This window comes from Branchiostoma floridae, unplaced genomic scaffold (genome assembly GCF_000003815.2).
Source record: "Branchiostoma floridae strain S238N-H82 unplaced genomic scaffold, Bfl_VNyyK Sc7u5tJ_1585, whole genome shotgun sequence".
NCBI lineage: Eukaryota > Metazoa > Chordata > Leptocardii > Amphioxiformes > Branchiostomatidae > Branchiostoma > Branchiostoma floridae.
In genome coordinates, this window is record NW_023365779.1 from 361,383 (window position 1) to 370,797 (window position 9,415).

General features: G+C 39.2%; 1 long non-coding RNA gene across 2 annotated transcripts in view; it reads right to left on the reverse strand.

Moving 5' to 3' along the window:
- Positions 1-8,848, reverse strand: part of LOC118408448 — a 13,678-nt gene extending 4,830 nt beyond the window's left edge. For both annotated transcript variants that reach the window (XR_004830297.1, XR_004830298.1), the window contains exon 1: positions 7,019-8,848. This is a non-coding gene — a long non-coding RNA (uncharacterized LOC118408448). The remainder of the gene's footprint in view (positions 1-7,018) is intronic.
- Between the last annotated feature and the right edge of the window lie 567 nt (positions 8,849-9,415).

Genomic DNA, 9,415 nt, shown 5'->3' on the forward strand with positions numbered 1-9,415 from the left:
TAATATGTAAAATGATGTCTGTAGACATAAGTTATGCAAATCAGTTCCTCAATTGCAATATTATGTTTATTTCTACTAATATGTGCCATCTATCATAATTTACATCTGTATGAAAGGAAGCTATAAAGAGTTCAACACCCTGTGCAAATACCCACAAGCTTTTAAACTTGGACAAATGCATACACTACCAAAAATGATTTTTTCTTATTTTGCTTACCCCATGGACAATTCTTATATGAAGAAAAATATTCTTGCAGGAAGAAAATTGAGAATAAAATTCAAGCAAAACGAGAAACCCAAATTTTTTTTTAGACATTTAAGTAAAATCTTCTTATTTTTTCTTATAATGCAAGAAAAAAAATTCTAGAAATTCTTGTTTTTTTCTAACCAGATTCAACTCTTAAGAAATACAAGAATTTTTTTCTTCCTGGAATTTTAAGAAATACAAGAAAACAAATCTCAAATTTTCTTAAAAACTTGACAAGCAAAAATTTGCTTGCCCCATGGACAAGCACATTTTGCTAAGATTTCTTGAGGACAGAATAATTTTCTTCCTGGAAGAAAAATTTTCTGTGAGGAAGCAAAACAAGGTAAACAAGAAAAAGCATTTTTGGTAGTGTAGTTTTCACTCAAGTCTTTAGGTCTACTATGCTATGCTATTGCTTTGAGAGTACCACTCCAATGATTAATGAACCGTCCCTTGGCCCTCCCACTCTCTGGTCAGACTGTCCTGATGGATGCAACGTTTTGGGACTTGGCGCATTAAAGGGACATAATGTAAAATTAAAGTCACTGTTTTCGGTCATTTCTCTACACAATGAGTTGAGTCTACCTTTAATATTACACTGCACAGCAATATTTACAACGTATACGACTTTGTTGAGCTGTGAGGATGTCTTGAAATATGCGCACTTCCCTCCGACGCTTGAGTTGTCCGCCATTTTATCCAACTCGCCGGCGAGCCAAAGTGCGCTTTAGAACGCGTTCGGTGGTTCGCTCGAATCATTACTGAAGTTTGTTGAAAGTCCCGCTATGCTTCGAAGATCTGCGACCGCAACGGTCGATTCGGAAATCTACTGTTGGCTTACTTCCGGTAGGCTACCCGGAAGTAAGTGAATTTGGTTGCGGCTTACTTTTACGTTGTTAATTAGCACTAGAAATGTGATAAAATGACGCAGATAAGTTAGAAATAAGTTGCAAATGTCAATCTGAATGGAGATTTTCAAGTTCAGAACATTTGAAATTTTGGCGCCATATTTCTACATTATGTCCCTTTAAGGGGGTTGTAGTGACCTAAGACCAAAGACGTCGGTCTTGATTGAATATTTGGCTTTTGGGACCTCAAAATCAAATTTTGATTCTGACACTGTACACAAAGCAACACGTCATTCCCCAACCCCCCCCCCCCCCGGAAAATATAGTGGTAAATATCAGACTCAAAGAAAATCAAAATCAAATAACCCCCTAAAGACCCTGTGCCTGTTTACTTTCCCATTACCTTTAGCTCCTACATCAATACTACATTTGAGCCCCAAACAGCAAAATCCAACACAAAAAGAAATCACAAGCTTGCCTTATTCCAATTACATGATTATTTATGCAGCTGTGTAAAAGAAAAACAGCTTTGACCAACTGATGGAAGTTCACAGGGAAAAAGTCTTCATGGAACTTTTCTTCTCTCTCTACAATACCTTACATATCAACTCTTTTACCTGTAGGTTAGTTGATACACAGTCGCCTGTAAAATCAGAAGTCTTTCACTTGATCCTCTGCTCGCGTTGTTGTTTCCAAATGCTCGTAAGATCGTCTACTGGACGGAAATGTACATGTGTTGTAATGCTTAGCACAGGAAGGAAAATCACAGGGGTCAGCTGACAGCTGCTTCCTGACCTGGCAGTCTCCTTGACCTTGACCTCCACAGGAAGTAAAGATCTGAGGATACGGCATCAACCATTGCAAACCCATATGGGGAGAAAACAATGGCCCTTTTAAGAAAATAGACATGTCGATATCAAAGTCCTTATAAGTCTAACTTACAGTCTAAGCAGACAGGCTTTTAGGATATAATTCCTGTCATCAAACTCTATTATATTGTATAATTTTTCATTGTTTGAAACTACTGTCATGTAATTTGGGATTTATACATTTTCCTATTAATTCTACAAATAAATCACTGATTCTCATATTTAGTGTATAATCATCACTTAAACTATTTAAATAGCACAAACCATGATAATCCGTCTACCCATTAATGATTTATTCTCCTACAAAGTTTGAAATACAAATGGCCCCTGCGTTTCTATCAAAAAACCATTAGGGGCCTTAAAACTACACACTCTCTGTCCCAAAAAGCCATAGACATGTACAGCAACATAATCAATACCATAGCATGTCCTGAACACGAGGTATCAAAACCAAAATAAGCTCTTCAATAAGCTACAGAATGTTTGACATTTCTCATCATTTACTGCCACGGTATTATACTATTTCTACATATCAAAAACCATGATGGTCCGTCAACGTGTTCATACTTTCTCATTAATTATGCAAATGAGGTCGTCATTTGCATGATTAATATGTATTGACATTCATCTCTTTCTTAGCTACATATGTGACAAGTTTAAAAGTCCTATCATGGAATGCAGTGGGTTTATAAACTTTCCTCATTAATTATGCAAATTATGCAAATTTGCTGTTGATTTGCATAATTGGTATCTCATTATGTAGGCCTTCAAATAGGCTACCTACAGACCCAAAATCATGACAATATGTTGACACGTTTATATTTCCTCGTTAATTATGCAAATGAGGTTGTCATTTGCATAATTGATATCTATCAACATTTCTTTCCTTCCCAGCTACATATGTGACAAGTTTTAAAGTCCTTTCATTGAATGCAGTGGATTTATAAACTTCCCTCATTAATTATGAAAGTTAGCTGTTGATTTGCATAATTAGTATTTCATTATGTAAGTCATCACTTATCCCATCTACATATCAAAAATCATGACGATCCGTCAACACGTTATAGAGTTATTCTTGTCCAAAGTTTGAAAGGAAACCGGTGCCTGCAGTTCCAAAAAAGCCGCTAGGGGGCCAAACTCATAGCACTTACTCTCTGTCTTAAGGGCTATCTACCACTCAAAAATCATGACCACAGCATGTCCAGAACATGAGATATAAAAAATTGAGTTTCCGCTGCAGTACCTTAGCAAGCCGCTAGGGGGCCCATTATCGAACTTGACCTTCATTTTCCGACCCCTACCCACCTATCAAATATCATCAGGATCCATCCAAGGCTTCTCGAGTTATGCTGTTGACAGACACACACACACAGACACACAGACACACAGACACACACACACACAGACACACAGACACACAAACACGCCCAAAACATAACCTTCTGCCATTCTGGCGATGGCAAAGGTAATAATAAAATATTTCCAAGCCATCCAGGCAAAACTGATCTAATTCGTAGGTTCAGAAGTTAATTTCAAGATATAACACTAAAAGCAGAAGCAACAGTGCAAATAGAGTCTGTGCAGAATATTCTCACTTTGATGCACACAGTTTCAGACCACTAATTATATTTTGTTTCTTTGTTTCATCAAGATCTCCATGATCTGTATCGCATGAATTTAACACAATTTTTTTCCTGGAGTAAGGCCACACCAATTTAATTTCTTGGTTCACAGATTTTTTCATAAAAAATATGGAGCGAGAGGGCGAAATAAAAATAAAAATAAAAATTGTAAAATGGTTGGGGTAAAGGTAACGGCTAATCCAAAACATAAAGAAAAAAAGTTTTCAGCTTGAAAAAAGTACAAAAACACTATTTTTGTACAGTAACAGCACCTGTACCCACACTTTAAGGAGCTTATAATATAAAGGCCAATTTGCTACACCAGAAAGTTGGTGAATGGTTTCATTAATGGTGAAAATTTGCTGAGTGGTAATTTCTATATATATTTTTATTTTTTTTCCCAAAAAATAGGAGCGAGCGAATCCGTGAACCAAGAAATTAAATCGGTGTGGCCTAAGAGAATGAAACTTGCACAATTGCTCGACAGAAAATTAATAGGTAAAAAGCCAAATAACATAGTCTAATATACATGTAGTCAGGTTGGTTACGTTTTGTCTGGATCTGTGATATTTCTCTGTATTCTTTGTGTTGCTTTATTTGCAATAAGAATAGTATGACTGTACAGAACCAGGTTCAAGGTTTCTTGTCAGGATAGTGATGTATTAATGTTGTCTCCTTGCCAATACTTCACTCAATCAGAAATAGCTTAAATCTGTTCCGCATGTCCAATCACAGCTGGCTGCAACAATTCCTGCTGGATTTCTCTACTCCAAGAACAGGTAATTATCAACTGTTTGTCTCCCACATATAACAAGCAAGTTCAAGGAGACTTTAATTAAGCTTGCAGGGAAAATTTGAAACTAAGAAAAGTCAGGCAATTTGTATTCACAATTTCAGCATGTTTCAGTAATTATAACCAAGCTTTTCTGTAGTAAGCTTGTCTCCCTAACATCTTTCACACAATCTGGAATTAAAGATAGCCCTATTCAGTTCTAATTGAGACTATAACAATCCCTCCTGGATTTTTGTACTCCACATCCTCACTCATTGTCTGACATGAAAACAGATCTGCAGTGGACATCACTTGAAGACAGAAAGAAAAGGTTTAGACTTTGCATGATGTACAAAATGACCAATAACTGGTTGGACGTACCCACTGATAAGTATCTAATACCAGCTCAAAAAAGAACAAGAAACAGCCATGACTTCAAATACAAGAGTTAGCAACCTAGGATTGATGTGTTCAAAAATTCGTATTTTCCCAGAACTATCGTAGAGTGGAACTTGTTATCACCAAGCACAGTAGGGGCATCTTCTCTGGATAGTTTTAAAGAACGCTTGCAGATAGATGTGCAAAAGTTAGGTATGACGGATCGTCCAGTGTAATATAACCAGCTGCTGCTGCACCGCGTGCCTGCGAAGCTGGTGTGTTACGCCGAAGGGCGGTTATACCGGCAATATAGATACAGATACAGAAGCTGGTATGTTACGCCGAAGGGCGGTTATACCGGCAATATAGATACAGATACAGACTTTAAGCAACACACAGCAAATTATATAAGAATCAACTATTAGCCTCCCACATGATAGCATACAAGTTCAAGGTGACTTTGAGCTTGCAGGGAATAGTTGAAACTAAGAAAAATCAGTCAGTGTATCAAAATTTCAGCATGTTTTGGATAGCTTCAAGTTTCATATACTTCAGAATCTGTCACGTATCCCTGCCAATTTTCACTCAATCTGGAATTAAAAATAGCAGGATTCTGTTCCGCATGTCTGGTTGAGCTGGCTTGAAGCCCCCTTCACACGAGAGCACGAATGAGCCGGAATGCCGTCCGAATGAAATTTTTTATTCTATTCGTCGCAATTCGTACTGTATTCTAAAAATTCTTACTGCATTCGAGATATTCGTCCCCGTTCTTTTGGCTGGCTCGAAAGTTTTTGACATGTTAAATTTTCATTCTGACGGCATTCTGGCTCATTCCTTCTCGTGTGAAGGGGATTTAAGGCCCATTTGGAATTCCCACCCGAATGGCCCCGAATGTGACACGAAGTTTGCAAATACTTCATTCCGGCTGATTCGGCTTGATTCCTCCTAATTCGATTTCCGTGTGAAGGCCCTATGAACAATGCAGCACTGCACATCTTCCCACATCCACAGAATTAAACCAACACACAGCAAATAGGCAGGAATAAGCTGTTAAACACCCACATGCAATTTGTTAACAGTGTACGTAAGCTAGGAAGGATAAATTTCAATTGTTACCGATTCCCAAGCTAAGAAAAAATTGGATGAATCATAATTTAGTCAACTTAAGCTTGTACAAGTCACATATTGCCAACAAGGTTTTTGTCCAACTAATTGTTTGGAACCAAATCACAGCAAATAACCACCTACAACATAATTTGTGAGAGAGTCAAATGACGCATGCAAGAAAAAATATAAATTTGTAATGATTTTAAAGGCTTTCTATAATAAGGAACCACAATTAAAACTTGTACAAGCCATACGTTGCCATTAGCAGACTTCAACCTACACATGTATGTACAGCAAAAAGACAAATCCGCCGTTAAACACCCACGTGCAATTTGTGAAAACTCAACATAAGCCTGAAGGAAAGATTTCAAATGCTACCAATTTCCAAGCCAAGAAAAATTAGATGAATCATGATTTAGTCAAAAGAATTTAAGCTTGTACAGCTCACATATTGCAGACAAGGTTGTCTCAAATTTTTTTTCTCTCCCACCCATTGTTGGAACCAACAGTCAGCAAATAGGCAGGCAAATGCATTTTGTGAGAGATTCAAACAACACTTGCAAGGAAAAATTTTGATTTGTACTGATTTCAAAGGCTTTCTACAATTAGAAACCACAAGTAAAACTTGTACAAGCCATGCATTGCCATTAGCAGACTTCAACTAACGTACAGCAAATACATATTAGGAATTAACTGTCAGCCACCCACGTGCAATCTGTGAACAGTGTAAGCTTCCAGGGAGATTTCGGATGAGTTGTCAATTTGCAAGCTAAAAAAGAAATAAGGCTTGGTGTAATGAATTACAATTTAGTCTATCAAGCTTCTTCAATTCCTGTATTGCTGGCAGTGCTGTTTCCATTTTTTCTGTCCATGACTCATTGTTTGGGAGCCGTTTTGTTTATTTCTTCTGTTAAATCTGTCATTTTAAGCCTGTAAAAATACACTCTTATCAGTTTTTTGTGTCATGTTAAGATATTTTTGATTGATGAAGTAAAAAGTTTGCAATTTTGCATTATAATTGTCTTCCTTGATTTTAGCATAACGCACACTGTAGGTAGGGGGTTCTTGCTATGAAATTAGAAAAAAAACTTGGCTGAAACCCCATGCAGACCCTCATGCAATATACAGACACTCAATTTGTGCAAAATGAAGTCATAATCAATATATGTACTCACCACTACTCGACAAGCCGGAATGGGGGGGGTTCAGTAACGATGGTCTTCTAATCACGCTGAGTCTACAACCAGTTATATGTCCCACGTAGATTCCCTACTCGATCACACTAATGGACGGTCCCTAAAAGACTCCCTCGTAAGCTTTGATTTCTAATGATTTTCTACATGAAGCTTTTTACTTCACAGGTGATGAATCACTTCCGGAGTTCGTTAATGACTTCTGCCGATTCGTTAATGCACAGAGGAGATGTAATAATCGTTCTGCACGAGGTTGAGTGTCTTTAATGTGCGGAGATGCAATCGTCGTCTGAGGTAACTCCTTCCGAGTTGTGAGGATTCTTGAAGACACGTCAGCTCGCTAATAACACACAATCCTGCAGTGGGATCCCAGCGGACGGGGGCAGGTATCCGCTCACTCAGCGCTTCCTCGTTAGCGCACTAACGAACTGATCCTATAGAAAGTGCAGCTGAGAATGTCTGGCGCTTGTTGAAGAACTGCGACCTTAGCTGCACCCTTGATGAAACTCTCCAAGATTGTGCCAATACAGTATCTCAATTGTGTCGTTGATCCCTCAAGTAATGAAAAACTCAGCAGTTTCTTGTTAGGCAGTGAATTAACTGATCCAGTGCTCGGTACAGTTGAGTCTGTAAAGCATTTGAGGATGAAGCTAGTTTAGCTGCACGCTTTGACAAAACTCTCCAAGTTTGCACTAATATCTGTTGTCTGCTGATTGCTGAAATAACTATCCACACACTCAGTGAAACTCCAGAACTTTAGTTAATAGTTCGATGGTATCAAATTCCAGGTATCAGGCTTTCTGACGTAGCAGCTTTTCACACACAAAGTGAAACTGTAAGAGTTTGTTGTTGAATGTTCCAAACACACCAGGAGGTTTTTCCAATTGTAGTGTGATCTTATCCGACCCTTCTGGGTTGGTTCTTGTTGATGATTTTTGATGTAGAAACTTTCCACAGAGTTTGTGGCAGCAGTTTGATGTTATCAACCCTTAAGGCTGGGTTTCTGTGAACGGTGCTTTCTGACGTAGCAACTTCCTGCACACAGTGAAAGTGAGAGTTTGTGCCAGAGGTGCGATGTTATCAGACCCTCCTGGCTGGTTCTTAAGTAAAAGTGATGAACGTCTTAGCAGCAGGGAAAGCTCCTCAGGAGATGATACGGTCGGTTCCTTCAGCCACGTCTTAAAGGGGCTCGGAGCGCTGATGAGACGATTTCCCCCGGAATCTTCAGACGTTTCGGCAAAAGTCCAATCTTACAAGACACTGATGTTGATAGAGGAGTCCTCAATCCCAAGGAAGCTCCCACTTCTTCCAATATAATCCCAAGATGCTCCTTTCACTTTCTTGGTAATCTCAAGACACTTCTTTTTACCTCCTTGGTAATCCCCAAGACGTTTGTGTCAGTTTCTCGGAAGATTTTGGTTTTATCACCGAAGCGCAGACGACCCTCGCAAAACTTCTTTGTCAGGTTCTTAAGACTATCCCGGAGATGGAGAGAGCGGATCTTTAGCGGGAAGATCCCTCTTAAGATGCTGCTGAAGACGGCTGGGAGAAACTTTACCAAGACTTGAAGACTTTTTGGAGTCGGCTTTCTTCTACTCAGCTCACACTCAGTTTCTGCACCAAATTAGTGACCAAAAATGTGTCTCTGCTTTGGTCAAAACTTGGTAAAATTACTTCCACACACTTGGTTATATCAGTCAGTAACTTTTCAGGAAGTCAGTAACTTTTCAGGAAGTCAGTGACTTTTCAGGAAGTCAGCAACTTTTCAGGAAGTCAGTAACTTTTCAGGAAGTCAGCAACTTTTCAGGAAGTCAGTGACTTTTCAGGAAGTCAGTAACTTTTCAGGAAGTCAGTGACTTTTCAGGAAGTCAGTAACTTTTCAGGAAGTCAGTGACTTTTCAGGAAGTCAGTAACTTTTCAGGAAGTCAGTGACTTTTCAGGAAGTCAGTAACTTTTCAGGAAGTCAGTAACTTTTCAGGAAGTCAGTAACTTTTCAGGAATGTGGGTTCCTGGTCAGGCCACCTGCCTGATGCAGCTGCTGGTCTTTGGAGATGTCAGATTCAGGAACAAGTTTTCTGTTACCTCATATGGATCCTGGTTAGTTTTTGCAGTAGGGGATGAATCGGGCACAAAAAATCAGCAAATGGTTTGTTACTCCAGATGCGGGTATTCACAACTGGTTGCTAGGGAGTGGTTGTTGCTAGTATGTAGCTTTTGCTAGGGAACAGCTGTTGCTATGGGAGTGGCTGTTGCTAGGGAGGGGCTGTTACTAGGATGGGCTGTTGCTTGGGAGGGGCTGTTGCTAGGATGGGCTGTTGCTAGGGAGTGGGTGCCGCTAGGGAGTGGCTGCTGCCAGGGAGGGGCTATTGCTAGAGAGTG